General features: G+C 38.5%; 1 protein-coding gene across 2 annotated transcripts in view; it reads left to right on the top strand.

Annotated features, from left to right (window-relative positions):
- The first annotated feature begins 99 nt into the window (after positions 1-99).
- Positions 100-16695, top strand: part of ptpra (protein tyrosine phosphatase receptor type A) — a 54234-nt gene continuing 37638 nt past the window's right edge. For both annotated transcript variants that reach the window (XM_053478297.1, XM_053478296.1), the window contains exon 1: positions 100-425. The gene's annotated coding sequence lies outside the window, so the exon portion shown is untranslated. The remainder of the gene's footprint in view (positions 426-16695) is intronic.

Raw genomic sequence — 16695 nt, 5'->3', positions numbered from 1 at the left:
AAAGAATGGGCGCCCATGGGCGTGGTTTGTGCTGGGAAGGAGGCGGAGTTTGCCGCTGGGAAAATCCGCTGCTTTCCCATTCCACTCGGCCAGGCGCAACATGGCGGACTAGGAGAGGCGGCACGACAGCGCCCGGATACAGCGAGCAAAACGCGGGATACAGGCACCCCGGCGTGGCGGAGAGCACAGAAACCGATCCCAGTGGAAGAGAGGAGGAGGCAGGGCAAAGGACAGGGCAATTTAGGACTTATTTGGACATGTAATTTTGAGGCAGGTTCCGAGCGGGCCGTGTAGAGCGCAACCTCGGTACTCGGGGTGAGGAGGAGTCCGGGGCCGGGACATCGAGTGCTGGATACCAACTTCACCAAGCTCTGCTGTCCTGTGCATCTAATAACGGTCTACGGTGTGTGGGAAAGGGCGGTGAGGTAGGTTACACTCGGTTTCCTAAAATATATTGACTGAGGTTTGGAGTAATGAGGCTGAAAATGCGTTCAGTGTGAGAGGAATAATAAAGCGCGCTGCGAGCGAGGAAAGGCACAGCGTAGCTCTTAATGGAGGGCGGGGCCAGTACGCGCGCGCCCGCCCGCGCGCACTCTCACACACTCACACACGCGCACACACCTTACTACCATCTTATACACTCATTCTACACACACTTCCGTCTTAGTCACTGATATTTTACACACACACAGGCATATTATACAGATAGCTTGTAACTACCCCTGGCAGAAATGAAGGGATCCACACACACACTTACAGGATTAGACTCTGTAGTAAAGAAACACATCACAGATATTCTGTGATATTAAGTTTCTAACTCTCAATCAGTTCTGCAGACGATCCTTTTATTCCTTTTAATTTCCACATTAAACCTTTAAGGGTAAGAACCAGACTGTTTGTTGGTTTTCTCGTCATTGAAGTAGTTTGACATTCCTGAAGAAAATCCCCTTTACATCTTTTTGTTATGTAGAAATCTGCGTCATCATCCTGAAAAATGACTTGGCATCAAACCTATTTTCTATCTGTTCATTAAAAAAAAATACCCAAAAGTTCAGTGTACATTCATGGACTGTGACTGTCCATCAAAGGTTCCAGCTTCATATGCTTGGACAAAGCCGATTCCTGACTCATCATTCAATATCACTTTCATCCAGTCTTCCACACTCCATGGTTCTCCCCCTTTTTAGCCCAATCTTACCTTCTGTTCTTCTGTTTAGGTGTTGGCGCTGCTTTTCATTTGGCTTATGTAAATGTAAATGTCAATCCATTCAGCTGATTTCTTACAGTTCTCTCTCAAACACTGACTCCTAATTCCGCTAATTTTTTCTTCAAGCTATATTGTGTTTAGTTTGCTGTCCCGATGTTTTTACGTCTTCTTTGGTCTACCCATATGTTTTCCTTTTACACCCTTTCCATTTTGTTTATACTTGCACCAAATTTTAGACACCGCTGACTGCAAGCAACCAACACCTTTTGTTACAGTCCGTGTTGGATTTTCTTCTTGAGGACCTTTTATTGTACTTTCCATTGTTTTAGTTTGACATCTCCCTTGTTGGGGTTTAAACTGTCTTAAGACTAAGTGATCATTACGCTATGTAAGGACTAACTTCTAACTGCAGACCAATTTGCTTTTTACAACATTTGTTTTCAAAGTGTTGTTTACAAGGTGAACTTTCTATATTTGTTCCTCATCAGTGAGTGATTTCTTATTTTTTTCCTGTACTTGATTAAGTAAATCGTGTAACATTAATGCGATAATGTAGTAAGTTTAAGGTAAGTTTCATGAAATCAGGATGTTCAGCTATTAAACAAAAGTGTTTAATATGTTCGTGTGTCTCATATCTGTGAATTGTTTATTGGCTATGAAACAATAGGTGCTAGTGAACATTCAAGTGTAGTGATTCCACAGTTTTTAAAAGGGGTTATATATTTTACATACATCCTATACAGTTAGATACACATACACACATCCTGTACTCGTATTCTCCACTGTTCTGTACAGTTTCTTACTACACTATGACAAACAATAAGTTCTACAGTGTTAGGTTTGCGTTCAACACTGCTGCTTTAAATTTGTACCATTTGGTGCAGGACATTCAGTTTGGTGTGCGTTAGTATCCAAGTTAATGCAGTCGAGCTTTAAACAGCCCTGGGTGATTTCCTGCTTCGATTCGATTTATACAAATTAAATGAACGGGCAGCACGTCACGGAGGACCTTTAGCTAAATTTGCACAGGTTTGAATAGTCAAATGAGCAAGTTTATTTAAACTATAATTCAGCATTACATCATAAGTGCTAACTTGCTGGTCATTTCCATATTAAGGTGTGTTCGACAGATGAATTGGGAAAATGGGCATTTTGGTTTTGATAGCAACTTGCTAAGCAGCTAACTCGATGGCGAGATGTATATTTTTCCACAAACAACAGATTGTTTGTTAATTGAAAGCTAATAATTGTATATACAGTATGAATAATTTAAAGGTAAGAAGTTTTACTTTGTTTATTTAGGAAACTGTGGACATCCATTTTGATTTGACTTCACTCTGTAAACAAGGGAAAAAATTATTTAGAAGTAAAACCTAAGTTGCACAGTCCCTTGCATGCAATTTTATTCAATCGCCACAACGTAGTGCTTTACACAAAACATGACCAGTATTATTACCAAACACGCTTCCTCGTTCGTTCTTTTACTCATCTAGATGTGTGGTTCGAGTGTGTTGCAAAAGGCCATGTAAAGCAATTCCCTGATGTTCTTCATGAACGTGGAGGTAAACTGTTTGGCACCTCCTGCAATGTTGTGGTGGAATACAAACAATCGTTGTGAACTGATACACTTTTCTAATGCAGAACACATCTGGAACGTGGCTGAAAAACAGATACAAGAGGCAAGACAAATCAACATGAATGAATTCTGGTGAATGCTTTTACAAATGCTAAAAGAATCAAGTGCTTTTGCATTGTCACCGATATTGGTGTTTTTCATCATAAATAATGCTCATTATTTATGATGAAAAAAAATAATAAAATAAATCTGAATGTGCTCAGTGTTACGCTTGAGGTTCTGTGACCTTTATCTTTTAAGCTTTTTAAACATGCATGTCGAAATCATGTATGATTTGAACCATGTTAATTTTCCCCCTTTTCTCTTATATTTTGTGAAATTTAGTTTTACAACCAGGTCCTAGTTTTTCAACCGAGTGTTTAATTAGAATATTTAAAACATTTTGAAGTGTAGTTTTGACTGGAGCAACTTACTATTGCTTTCTAAAAACATGCGTTACAATATTTTAGAAAACCTGCTGTGAAATCAGGAATTTTACATGCAACAATTACAAAATGAGCCCGCAAAACCCTGCAGAGTGGTGGTGTAAAACAAACTTGAAAAAAAAAAACTGCTTTTTTTTTTTTATTCTCACGGGAAAAGTTTTGTATCACAATACGTATTGTGAGGTTCTGCTGTAACTGAACCATAAAGTGTGTGTGCTGCTTCACCCCAGATCTGTACAGGTCCACTGTCAACTTTACACACAGTTTGCAGTTTGCTTTTCAACATTGGATTAAACCATAAACTGCTATAAAGGTTTACTCAGTTACTCTAAGCTGCCATTATTTACGTGACTTGGTAACGTTTGACACATTTGATCGTCTTCTGCAACATTCTGCATCGTCATGTCACTGTTACATTAGTCACAACACACACTTCCTTTTACTCTGTCACATCCGTCATACTTTTCTACTCCATCACATTCCATGACGTTACAGTTTTTGTAATTGTATCCATCTATAGAGCCACATCGTGCCCAGTTATAACAATCTGATCATTTTCAACACCTCATCCTACTCAGCCACACACTGTAGGATCACGTTTCACACAGTCTTATCACACACTGAAATGTTACACCCCACGCTTTTTGTTATCACTTTTTACTCACCGATCTTTACACATTTCTACGTTTCTTTTAGATCTGCGTATTGATTAGGCATTCTGTAACTGCTCTACTTCTCATTATATCGTGCACACTCAGAATGTGCACAGTTGTTACACACAGACACTGAAATGATTCCAGTCGAGTGTGTTCGTCGCATCAGTCCATGTTGTTTCTGCCGTGTGAGTAGAGGATGACGCATCCTCCTACGTTACTATTAAATGACCCTGAAACAAGTGGCACAGACCATGTGTTTTATTCGATAAAACCAACTCAAACAAGAGTGTGGAGCTAAATGAGAGGGGGGGAGAATTTTCTTTGGTTGTTTATCATGGCATAATTTGATTGTTCATCTGTGTTATTTTATCAGAATATGGTAAATATCTTCCCACACACACACACGCATGCTAAAAACTAAAATACGTACTATTTTCTGATCAGAGACAGGCATGTGCAGTTCTAATAACTTAAAGTATTGGATAATTAAACCTGCCATGTTGATTTTAGACTCTGAGATAAGAGAGAAATCTACAAAAGCATTTACTGGAAGTGTGTTAAGATTGAGCAATAAACCCTATAAACTGTGAACCCAATACATTCTACACCGTAAACTATGTATTTAATAACTATCCAACACTGTTAGATTTACCTTGCTGATAATAATAATAATAATATAAACTAACACACTAAAGTTCTGTAGTTGAGTGTCCAGAATGTTTAACAACTTTTCACTTTATTTACATTAAAATAGATAAAGGTGATTTTTATTTTAATACAAGAGAGTTGTCCTGTGCAGACACAATTTTTATTTTTTTTTTCTTTAAGTGCAATCAATATTTTTTTTGTTGAAAGTTAAAGGAAACCGAGAGAGAGAAACGTGTTTTTGGTTCTTAATGGAGAAAAATTGTGATTCACATTTTGTCAAGAATCACGCAGCCCTAACAGAAGCATAACAGCATATAATAGCTGTATTAATGGATTCTGCAAAATATTACTGTATGCTATAGGTCAAAAAAACTATCTTATTTGCAAAAAACAACAACAAATAAATTAATATCGCTGTTGATGGGAATATAGTCTTACTAAGCGATAGATTTTTTGATAAATTTTGATAAAATTCTTAGCCCACAGCTATTTGGCAAGTTTTTACTTATTTATTTATTTATTATTATTTTTTAATCACCTGCAGTGCAAGAAGTTGTGTATTTTATCTCATTATAATTACTGTTGTGCAACATCTGTAAAACAAATTAGTACTTGCTGTCACTTATTTTAAACCACGTCAACATTCCTACCTTTACCAGACACCCTGAAATGCAGCACAGCTTCGCCTCTTATTGTTAGTACTAAAGTAGTGGAGTCCTGACACTGGAGACTCCTTCTAGAAAAATTAAGTAAACATTTTCCCGCAGAAATCTCATACCTCACCGTATCAGCTATTAAACATGGTCTTTAATTTGTTCTTGTTGGCCAGTCGTTGTGTAAGTCGTTACTATAGAAACAAACCCGCGTTAGAACGAGGCCAGAAGCTTCTGTCAGAGCTGCTTTTGTTATAGAAAATGAATCAACGCCTTGTGCTAAGCTCTGGTGTTTTCCTGTGGGTCACACTAGAATTAGCTGCATAGTCAGGTAGCTTGTGTCTGTCACAAGTAGCCGGATTTTAGTGTCTGCGTCTCGAGTTGTTTTGTTCTGGCAGTAACCAAACCGCTAACAAATTAAAGAAATGTGAAGTGTGTAGAAATGATGAGTGCAGCGCTTTCGCAAGGAGTTTGCTTTCTGCGCTGTATTGGTGTCGTATTGCTGCGTATCTTGTGCATGTTTCATTTACCAAGTAATAAAATCCCCGTCAGCGAAGTAATGACGCTACTACTGACGGATATTACTGGCTGTGTTCGGTGGAATTTATGAAACGCACATAGTTGAATATGCTGTTGACCTCACACAGAGAGAGATATCCGGGTATAGAAGCTTCTCGTTTATCTTAACTTGTATTCAAACGAGGCCTGTGTCATTTAACATCATAAAATAACAAATCCCTAAGACACTTCAACGTTAAAGCCTTGCCAACTCGCCGAGAACCCTGCCCTGAATAAAACGCTTACCGATGGTGTGATTTGCATGCGCATGGAGAATCGCAGAACACAAGTAACTGATATCTGCGTATGGGAAAGAAGATTGTATGTGCCAGCTAGTTTTCTGGTGGTGAAGAGGAATTTTTCCTACAGACACAATGTGTAAGGTCACCTCAGACACTAATAGGTCTTGGTGCAGTTTTTTTTAAATATTCATATTATCCGTTATACTTTTTTGATGTAGCACATTGTGGTTGCGTTTGAAAAAAGCTCACAGAGATGGTGGGAAACGTGTAGGTTGTACAGTGTTTCCCCCTAAAAAAGTTACACCAGGATGAGACAAATAGTTTTCGCTATTTTTTTTTTTTTCACAAAACCTGTGATTTGTAGTTGGTCATTTCCATGTAAAAGTCAAATAAAAAGATATAATTATTAATAAGATGTATTTATTGAACATTAATAACTGAAAAAGCTACTGATTACTTACAATCAAAGAACAAATTACATTTAAGAGAAGTAAATAAGGATAAATATCATTAGGCAGAAATGTAACATGAAAAAAACTGGCTCTAATATATTACATTGTTATAATAAACTACAGTGTGTATTATATTTTATTAAATTCTCCCTGATTTTCTCTCTAATTTAATCGTGTCCAATTTTTTCCCATCACTAGGGGGCTCCCACCTTAAGGCTGCTACTACCACTCAGTCGGGGGGGGCTGAAGACATGTCACTGACAGGGATACGTGCTGCTCGGTTAAATGTGCTCAGTTAAATCTTGTATTTAAAGTTAGTTTGTATTATTTAAATCTTGTGCTTGGTTTTTAAGTGAGAAAACTAATGTTTTAAATAACGGGCTACATTGAATTAATCATTAAACTTTTTAGTAAATCATGATACTTCACAGTTTTAAACGATTCGGCGTCTAGATATTGTTATAATATCGTATTAGGACGCGACTGGTGAACCGACATTGAGAGAGGGGGAGGGAGGTTAAAAGTAAGGCCCTGCCCACTAAAACTGTGATGTTTAGTGATCAGATAAATCAGTGTGCATGCCCTTTCTCTCTCTCTCTCTCTCTCTCTCTCTCTCTCTCTCTCTCGCTTTCCCCCACTCGAGCCCAAGGTGGAAAATGATTGGTTACGTTACCATTCCCCAAAAAACGAGCGTGTTCATCGGAATGTGCTGTTTCAGTGCATTCATGCCGAACACCGTTCCTGCTGTCAGAAGCGAATCAGATTAAAACAGGGAGTAGACACAGAGAGAGGCATCTGGTAGAGACTCGCAAATGCTAGTGATTATTTCTAAATAAGTGTACATTATACAGGATTAGAAACAAAAGGGTATCTTTGGCATGGTAGGATGTACTATCATAAGGGAAACACTATTGTGAGATGCTCTTTTAGCTTTGCATGTAAAGGCCTACATTCAGCACAGTTTAGCTTCTTTATTTTCTTTTAGTATGTAACCCTGTGAATGCTGAGTTTTCTGAAATCTTTATTTTCCTCAGGTTTCTCAGCCAGATCACCCTTCAGCCAATGTGTGTAGTGTGGCAGGCGGTGGGATTTGGAAGCACATCGTATACTTATAGCATTGAGGTAAAGCACGTTGGGTTTAAACATAAGTCCTAAACGAAACCGATGGTTTTGTGAGAAAAAAACAAGGCTTTTTTCCTTTATCTGGTTATTTTGGGCTACTTGTCTGAGGGGAGTCGAAATCCGCTAGTTCCGCTTGCCTGGGTGGTGCTGATTAGTTTCTGTGATAATATTTTACTCTCGATTGTCATTTCAGTACATCGTACATCACTTGGTTCAGCAGTTTGTCTTTGGGATCATTTGATTTAAATGTATGCGAGTGTAAAACGAGGCACACGGATGAAATAGAATGCTGAACATCCAGTGTTGTTGTTTCTGTAATCATAACACGATAAAATATTTTCTGGTAAAGAGATTCAGATACCTTGAATGCTTAATAACAGATGTCTACTGTTCTGTGTGAGAATTGTTATGCGTTTGCTGTACTAAGATGCACTCGACTGTTTAACTTTCAACACAGATGAGCAACATCTTGCAATGTCTGACTTCAAGCTGGATTTTTAATTTATATATATTTCTTTTTTGAAAGTTTAAAAAGACACTAGGTATGATTTTAAGGCTAGTGTACGTGAAAATCTTGTAAGCTCGTAATATTAGGAGCCTGATGTTAGGAAACTGAATACTGAAAATAGGTCCAGCCCTTTTCCTTCAGGATAAAGTCTGGCCTGTTTCCTGTGGAAGAAAAATATAAATTCGTTTCTTTAAATCCCAGAGCTCTTCTTCAGCTTTGGCGTTCTGTTTTAACGCACTAGCCGAGTCCAAATGATGACATGTAGGTCTTTGTGAGTGTACAGTGCGCCTGCTGGATCATGTCTCAAGCTTGTCCGCGAGCTTCTTTGCCTCTTCCTCTTGAGCGTTTTACTGTGTGCAGTTTTTTTTTATTTTTATTCGCTGAGCTGTGCTGGAACACTCAGAGCAATTAACCTTCCAGGATGCCATTGCTGAAAGTGTCAAGGTTGTCTTTGAATTGGAGCATCAGAGAAAAGATGAGAACATTTTCCAGTCTTGGGTTTATATCAGCTCTGATTTGTTCATGTTTAATACAGACAAGTTGAAGTCCATGCCTCATCTGGTCTAGAACCAAACACAGGCCTTGTTTCTGATCGGGTTCAGTGCTTGATTGCTCTGGTCTGATCTCTCTTGTGTCGCGCTTCTGCTTGATCGGCTATTCGTGTCTGCGCTCGCCCTCCCCAGAGGTTACGAAATACACACCTCGCAGTCTGGCATCTGGAGAAAACACCCTGTTTTGTCCTTAAAGGCATTCTCCTACTCTGACTGTGAGGGTGTGTGTGCCTGCAAGCGTGCTTATTTGTTAGACTCGACAGACATTTTACAGTTTAACTCACAAGGAGCTAAAATGTGAACTTTTTTTTTTTTTTTGGTGAAATGCACTTTCCTGTTTAAAAGCTACACGTGTTAGTTTATTTGCTCAGAGCACACCTTGCTTCTCTGGGAACTGTGATAATTACTGACAGAGTAAAATTTTATTCCCCAAGGAGTTCAATCTGGATATATGAAGCATCATCAACAGATACAGACGTAGAACTAAATAGGTTTTATTTTTCTTTTCTTCCTTTTTACAGATTTGCCAAAATTTATCAAAATCTGAGATTGCTTCCATGTATGCATCATATTTTTTTTTGTTCGTTTTTTTATTTTTATTTGTTATTTGGACTGTTTAAGAAGCCACAATCTCAAATGATTTAAAACCCATCAGGACTGGGATTCAACGGAACAGAAATCTGGGATTTTTTTCAGTGCGTACCAGTGAACACTCCAATATTAAGCTCACGGGAGCGATGTGAGGTGTGATGATTTACACCGTTCATGTGCACCATGCTGAGAGCGCAAGCTTTTTTACCTCTGGGCTTGTTTTTATTCTTGTATAAGCCAAACATACTTCAGGTTTAAATCTGAATCCAGTTACAAACACCTAGAGTACTTAACACCAGGATGTAATGGTGTTTGTAACTGTATTCGTACCATGCAGTACAGGATTTTGGTTTGGTGCACATTGTGATTTAAATGAACACACAGTCGAGCTTTATGTAGTGCTGGGTGTTGGGTTTTCTCTAATAATTCAGTTAATTTAGATCAATAAAACAGGCAGCACGTCGCTAAGAACTTGAAACCAAAATATGCAAATATGACTGGAGTGATATTGTACAGGGTGGGAAAGTAATTTTAAGTATCTAATCCAATCATAAGAGCTACAATAGGGCAAAAAAGGATTTAGTCAGCCATCAATTGTTTAAGTTCTCCCACTTAAAAAGATGATAACGGCCTGTAATTTTCATCATAGGTATACCGCAACCATGAGAGACAAAATCCAGAAAGAAATCCAAGAAAAAAAATCCAGAAAATCATATTGTAGGATTTTTAAAGAATTTATTTGCGCATTATGGTGAAAAATAAGTATTTGGTCACCTACAAACAAGCACGATTTTTGGACAAAACTGTAGGCATGGCCCAGGCTGGGAAGACTGAATCTGCAATAGGTAAGCAGCTTGGTGTAAAGAAATCAACTGTGGGAGCGATTATTAGAAAATGGAAGACATACAAGACCACTGAATCTCCCTCGATCTGGGGCTCCACGCAAAATCTCATACTGTGGGGTCAAAATGATCACAAAATCGCAAAAATCTTGGAACCACGCGGAGGGATCTAGTAAACGACCTGCAGAGAGCTGGGACCGGCTACCATCAGTAAAACACTGCATCACCAGGGACTCAAATCCTGCAGTCCCAGACGTGTCCCCCTGCTTAAGCCAGTACATGGCCATCTGAAGTCTGCTAGGGAGCATGTGGATGATCCAGAAGAGGATTAGGAGAATGTCATATGGTCAGATGAACCCAAAATAGAACTTTTTGGTAAAAACTTGTTTTTGGAGGAGAAAGAATGCTGAGTTGCATCCAAAGAACACCATACCTACTGTGAAGCATGGGGGTGGAAACATCATGCTTTGGGGCTGTTTTTCTGAAAAGGGACCAGGACGACTGATCCGTGTAAAGGAAAGAATGAATGGGGCCATGTATCGTTGGATTTTGAGTGAAAACCTCCTTCCATCAGCTAGGGTCTTTCAGCATGACAATGATCCCAAACACAACGCCTGGGCAACGAAGGCTGTGTGAAGACTTACAGAAAACGTTTGACCTCTGTTATTGCCAACAAAGGGTATATAACAAAATATTAAGATGAAAGTTTGTTATTTTGTCTCTAAAAGTTGAGGTATACCTATGATGAAAATTACAGGCCTCTCTCATCTTTTTAAATGGAAGAAACCTTAAAATTGGTGCACAATTGGTGGGTGACTAAATAATTTTGCCCTACTGTAATTTAGAGGCGTGGACTTGGTTTAAAAGACAAAATGGGAACTGGATGTTCAGGTTTTGTTAGCAACATGCTAGGCAAAATCAGGTGGGGTGTGTGTGTGTGTGTGTGTCTATATATTAGGACTGAAACGATTCCTAGAGTAATTCGATTACAAAAAATGATCAAGGCAAAATCTTCTGCCTCGAAGTTTCGTTTAAAAGCTTGCATTATGTTTTTGCGCAATTATTTGTTTAGCGTGACACAGCGCGCTCCCGGATGCAAGCCACCAGTAAACACCGAAGAAGCACTTACGTCAACCACAAAGCGGAAGGAGACACAAACAGTTAACTGTGTATTGAATTGAGGGAGCGTTCTGTTGCGGGCTGCAAAATAGAAGGGAGCGATAAAATATCAGCGAGCCAAGAGATGAAGAAACCAGCAAGAGAAAACGACAGAAATTGTCAGTAAAGGCTTATGTCATGTCTGAGCTGTAGATTTTTTTCTAGCTGTAGAAGTTGCACAACTTATTGTTTTGATATAATTATTTATTTTAATATGTGCCTTAGTTTTTTTTTTAAACTTAGTCATTTGAAATACTTTTAAGTTTTTGCATCTGAGAAAAGGCTTTTAAATAAAAATGTATGACACTGTAAAGCACTTAATTCATCTCAGTCAACTTTAAGCTATTCCTTCTATTGTGAATAATGACAATGTTTATTTTAGATAAAAATGCTGTTTGCATTTAAAAAAATAAATGTTTATTTTTCTTTAAAGTAAACCAATTAATCTTTGTTTCTCTTATATATTTTACGTTGCTGTTTATTTAAGCAAAAGTACATTTTATCCGATTACTCGATTAAGCGATTAAATTTTTGGTAGAATGGTAGAATACTCGATTACTAAAATATTCGATAACTACAGCCCTTGCAAGGTTGCACAACAACCTTGCACAGGTTTAATGGCAGATGCCCTTCCTGGCGCAACCCTCCCATATTATCCGGGCTCGGGACTGGCTCCACATCCAGTGGCTGGTGTTTGGGCATCCACATGGCAGGCAAGAAACCTACCACTGAGACACCAATGTCCTGTTTACAAACAATAATAATAATAATAATGAGTAAAATTTAAAAAGCTGTTGCACAAATGCGCAAATTAATTCAGGTATATGTCAAGATTTTTTTGTCTGGCAATTCATGTATCGTGACACTGATTCCATTTAAAACACATTTAAAAGATTTTTTATCCTTATTATAAATTTTACATTTATATATGTTTGCATGTAATGCTAAAATGTTGCCATTCATCTATAATCTGTCTATGACGCTCTCTAAACTATTCACTCAGCACTCTGTATGCTAGGAGCTAATTATTTGCTAATTTTGTTTAGAATTGTAACAAAATCTGGAAAATCTATTAAAATATTAATAAGATTTCGATACTTATAGAATTGCAATACAAATCAAATCACCACCTGGGTATCGCGATAATGTATCGAGCAGTCCCTTGTGACCTTCACCCCTAATAGCTATGTTTTTCGTCTCTATTTGTTTAGTTATTTAAAAAAAAAAAAACATTGTATGTGTGTGTTTATATGTTTAAAATTTTAATTTGTAATAAATGAGAGACAAGAAAGTCACACCCTACTCCACAGATCTACTGTAGATAGTGCCGTTGCTAGAGACAACAGATATACACTGTGATATTTTTAGATGATGTTATCGTACTGTGAAAACATCTCCCCTGACCCTGCTTTACCCTGAGCCAGTGTGTGGCCTGAGGTTGACCGACCTCAAATGTTCTTTGCATGAGACATGTTTGTGTTTATGTTTCAGAGATTGTTAGGCAATTGCTCATTGTGACGCAACACACACACACGAGAACCAATGAATGGAAAAACGGTGCTCACGGTGTGTGTGTGTGTGTGTCAGACATTCTCACACTAAGGACCATATGTTTGGCAACGCTTTGGTGTCTTTGTCATGTTGCCAGTTAATGCCAGTTAGAATGTGGTGTAATTGTTGCTCTTTCTAATAATGGATGTAGTTTGCATTGCATAATTATAAATAATGTGAAAGGGGTTACTCGCTATCAGCTTCCCAGATCACGGCGTAGTCTTTTCCCGAATCGTTTCCGGAGTTAAAATGTTTCTCTGCGTTTAAACTTGTGACCTTGGCCCGTTCGCTGCAGACACGGACTTCCTGTAACTATCGTTGTCATATCTTTGGCATCTGGCTCACGTTTGGACCTCGTCTCATTTCCAAAGTTGGACTCGGCTCCTAAACATTCCACTTTTAATTTCCATCTATTATATTTGTTGTGTTGTGTTGATATATTACTGTTTATTACCTTAAAAAATATAAATAGCGCAGTGTATCGTACCTTCATTTAAATACGAAGGATTCGTATTTGAGGCCAAAAGTTAAAGTATTTATTCTGTGCCGACACTTTAAATTGGATGATTAATTGAAACGCCAGAATTGAAGCGAGGTTGTGAAATTGTGACTTGTGCATGTGATGTGTTTTACGTTTCAGGCTGCACGCAATAGTAAAGCAGTAACAGGTGTGTTTTATGTGTATTTGAGCTGACAAAGTGGAATTGGTCCGTTCCTGAACAATTGTATAAGATGCATCTATATGCTCTGGCATTCGTTTTTCTTCACTTCAGCTAAGAGGCTTAACTTGTTCGAGCATGACAACGTGCCTGTGCACAAAGCTGTGGCAGCTGTTGGTTTGCTAATGTTGCTGTGCGGGAGTTTAGGTGTCTTGTACAGAACTCTGACCTCAACCCCATTGTTCAAGTCAATCTAGGACTTTTAATCGTGCAGTATAAGAGAATGCAGTTATGTGAGTAAAATTTTTTTTTCTCTCTCAATATAATCACCTGCTACACTATTCCACTCACTCCAGGGCTTGGATAACATTAAAGTAAAACGTTTTCTCGCTATACTAGTGCCGTGATCGGACTGACTGCCTTTATGTCTGAAACGCTGGCCTCCCAGGAACTTCTTTAATGGCCCAAACGTGTAGAAATCACTTGGAGCGAGGTCAGGAGTGCGGGGGAGTGTGGCAATAACTCGCATATAACATGGGATTGTGCAAGTGTTGTTGGTGAACGATTGAGTGTACAGTTCCTACGGACAGATGTGTCTCTTCTGCAAGGTGGCGACAAGTTATGGCCTTCTGCGGCTTAGTGTCTCATTACCGTACTGTGCTTAAAACCTTCTGTAAATATTGATCGGTTTTATCTAGACCTTCTTTCATGAGAAATTTCATCACAAGTTCCAGTTTGACTTGAACACCACTCGTACCCAAGTTTACATTTAGCAAATATTACAAATGACGGATTCTGTTTGGTAAAAGTCGGTCGGAGGAAGTTTAGTTGTTGAAACAGCGCACCTACCCTTGGCCAAATTTTCCCGTTCTGCATAACCATGCTACAGCCTCGTCCAACTCGAGCTCCTGATATTCATGCACGCTAATTCTGTGCTAACTTTGCATGAGCAGTGAAGCACAAAACCCTGGCTAGCCGTCACCCAATGACAGTCCCTTCTGGCTTTATTTTTGACCACCTGGTCCTCATTTAGTAATAAACAGAATTTAGAAAAAACATTTTTTTATTTAGCTTATGGGATAGTTAAATAAGCAGATAATAAATCTCTATCAGTCTCTTGTTGGCAGTGAGATGTGATGATGCATTTCCATCGCCTGAAACTGTTTGTAACTTGTCTGTGCTCGAATTATTATTCACAAAGAGCTTCTGTAAGCGTTTTGCAAAAGACTGAATAGTGGAATTAACAGATGTTAGAAATACACGTCCTACATTCATATTCAGCCTCTCATCATCTGTATCAGTACGACTGTACCGGCTCTGCTGCGACTTCCTGCACTCATCACTGAACAGTACGCCGCATTATATACAGTCTGTTCTTTTCTAGAAGTTTGCCGAATCCTTGATGAATTTATTTTTTTTATTATTGTAGAAAATTCAGAAATGAAAAGATAAACAGACACCGTGATGATAAATACAGATTTTTGGGGGGGATCAGTGTTAATGTGTTTAGTGTGTGAATGCCACACCTGTTTAAAGCCAGACAGGTTGATATTTGACTCTGAATTGCTGTAATGTGTATTGTGTTGATCAACAATGCACAATGCAGTAGAGGAAAACGGCGGTCCTGTGACTGCGAGCTGATTTCACCCTGATTAGCTTTGGCTCCAGGCGAAGGATAGGAAATTGTGTGTGTGTGTGTGTGTGTGTGTGAGAGAGAGAGAGAGCGAGAGATAGAGAGTTGTAGTGTTACCCTTGCTGTGGTTAGAGCCATATGTTTCTGGTTGAGCTGTGCAATTCAATCAATCTCTTGTTGGGTTCAGCTTTCATAACAGAATCGAATCACATTTTTTGAATGATTTTGCTCAACTTACAAATGCTGCATGCTCTTAAATTGACACATTCTTTAAAAATCATAGATTTTTGCAGAAACTACTTCCAAGTTGTGCTAATACTCATGTTTTGTGGGAGTATCACTCCTCCTTCTTCTGAGTTTTTGGAGGGGTGGATTGGAGATAATCGCTTTCTTGACATTTGAGTGTTTAGTTAATACTTTTAGTAGGTTTTAATACCGTAGGGTGAACTATAAGGTCTTTATTCTATAGGAAATACAGCTACGTGAGACAAATAAAAAAAAAATCTTTGATCTTATGAAGCTCCTTTCTGACAAAGTGCAATATAAATAAAAGTGAATAAATCTTAGTGTTAGTGAGTCCCATGATTCACAGGTGAAGACACCTTCAACAGTTACAACAATTATTCTATAGGTTTTGGCCAGCCAAAGTTTAGAAACAAATCACCTTTTTATTCAGATATATTTGGCTGTTTTTTTTGAGCCGTATAGAGGGAGAGAAAAGGGAGAAACTGTTTAAGCTTTAAATCACATATTTAGACACTAAACTCTCCATACCATATTTTATTCGGGCCGAGGAGATTCTCGAGTTTGTTGGGGTCGTAGACAAAAAATTTTCCACACGGCCTTTCCAACCACAGACAACCAGCATTCATCAGCATTATCTTAGAAATAATAAGTTTGTCAGCCCTTAGGGGCCCTCTACTGGCCCGGGGCCACTGGGGTAATGAGCACAGGACTTGGATCGGAGTGAGCGCTAACACCATGTCCACATGTACAAGGGAATTGATTTATTTTTTTGAACAGAGGATTTTTGGCTTTCTTTCCATTATAAATCACTGAATCCGGACCTGCTTATGTATGCTGAAGATCTTTGGAAGCTCCGTCTCGATGTTGATGTGTAGACAGGAAATAGTGTTTTTGTCTTGTAAGACATGCAGCGTATTTCCTGTGTTGGACGTCAGAGCGTAAAAACTCAGTGAGAACTGAGTTTTTTAGGCTTCGTGGCTTTATGTTCGTTTTCATGTAGATGAAGTTTGTTCTTTATTCATTTTTTTATTTTTTACAAAAAAAATCTGTTTTTAAAAATACTCATTTGTAAGTGTGGACTAGGCCTGCGTCTGCCCACTAGACCATCAGCTCATTAGTTGTCTGATCAACATGTCTCTTGGCCCCTTATTGATTTGATCTGTGTTATGAGATCCAGACATACTGTATTCCAGTGAGATTGGCCTCAGTTCTTTTCTTGTGTTCATTTTGTATCTTGTGTCGCATTTTGAGAGAATAAAATTTAAACCCTTTTGTAATTTTTTTTCTTGAGAATTTTTTCTGCAATCACCGAAACCGATCTGTTTAACAGACTGAGCCTACAAATAAAGTACTTTAC

This window comes from Clarias gariepinus, chromosome 19, assembly GCF_024256425.1.
Source record: "Clarias gariepinus isolate MV-2021 ecotype Netherlands chromosome 19, CGAR_prim_01v2, whole genome shotgun sequence".
In the NCBI taxonomy this organism is placed as follows: Eukaryota; Metazoa; Chordata; class Actinopteri; order Siluriformes; family Clariidae; genus Clarias; species Clarias gariepinus.
Note: the sequence above shows the minus strand (reverse complement) of the source record. Positions and strands in the feature narration are given on the sequence as shown.